The sequence below is a fragment of the Camelus dromedarius genome, chromosome 5, assembly GCF_036321535.1.
Source record: "Camelus dromedarius isolate mCamDro1 chromosome 5, mCamDro1.pat, whole genome shotgun sequence".
Taxonomy (NCBI): domain Eukaryota; kingdom Metazoa; phylum Chordata; class Mammalia; order Artiodactyla; family Camelidae; genus Camelus; species Camelus dromedarius.
Window position 1 is genome coordinate 3,029,236 of NC_087440.1, and position 1,171 is coordinate 3,030,406.

The window sequence follows — 1,171 nt, forward strand, 5'->3', positions numbered from 1 at the left end:
TGTACACATGTGTATGTACACCACATCTTTATCCAGTCATGGGTCAGTGGACATTTAGGTCGCTTCCATGTCTTGGCTATTGTATATAGCGCTGTTGTGAACACTGGGGGCAGGTGTCTTTGAATTGGAATTTTCTCTAGATATATGCCCAGGAGTGGGATTGCTAGATCTTACGGTAAAAGTTAGATTTTTAAAATAATTGAATTATCTTTTTCTTATTAATTTGTAGCAACTCATTATGAATTTTGGATGTGATCCTTAGATACACGTGTTACAAATATCTTTTCCTACTCTCTGTGTTGCTTTTTCAATTGTGTTGCTTGTTTGTTTCTCATCATTGACTCTTTTCATGCAGCTCTTAATTTTAAAGAAGTCCGACTTCTCAACTTTTTTAAAAACATATTTTTATTGAAGTACAGTCAGTTTACAATGTTGTGTCAACTTCTGGTGCACAGCACAATGCTTCAGTCACAAAGGAACATATATACATTCGTTCTTATATTCTTTTTCATCATAAGTTACTACAAGATATTGACTATGGTTCCCTGTGCTGTACAGTATCAACTTGTTGTTTGTCTATTTTACATATATTAGTATCCACAAATCTCGAACTCCCAATTTATCTCTCCCCCCGTAACCATAAGTTTGTTTTCTATGTCTGTGAGTCTTTCTCTGTTTTGTAAATAAGTTCATATGTCATTTGTTTTGTTTTGTTTTCAATTCCTCATATAAGTGATATCATGTGATGTTTTTCTTTCTCTTTCTGGCTTCAATTTATCAACTTTTGGGGGGAGGAGATAGCTTAGTGGTAGAGTGCCTGCCTAGGATGCAGAAGGTTCTGGGTTCAATCCCCAGGACCTCCACTTAAGAAATAAACAAATAGACAAACCTAATTACCTCCTCTCCTAAAAAAATTTTTTTTTTTTAATTTATCGGCTTTTTAATGGTTTGTGTTTTTTGTTGCCTAAGAAGTTCGCCTGCCCCCAGGTCGGGAAGATACTCTGTTTTCCTCTCAAGCCTTGTTATTTCCTATGCACGTCTTCATACTCTAACTCCATGTATAAGTATCATAAGCATATATGATATTGTTTGTGTGTTTTTAGATTTTATGCAAATAATATATAATGACATATCAATAACACAGTAACACAATAATATTCTGCAACTTGCT

General features: G+C 34.4%; 1 non-coding gene across 1 annotated transcript; it reads left to right on the forward strand.

Annotated features, from left to right (window-relative positions):
- The first annotated feature begins 790 nt into the window (after nt 1-790).
- On the forward strand, nt 791-863 carry TRNAP-AGG (transfer RNA proline (anticodon AGG)). Its single transcript has one exon. It is a non-coding gene; the product is annotated as a tRNA-Pro (tRNA).
- Nucleotides 864-1,171: the final 308 nt, after the last annotated feature.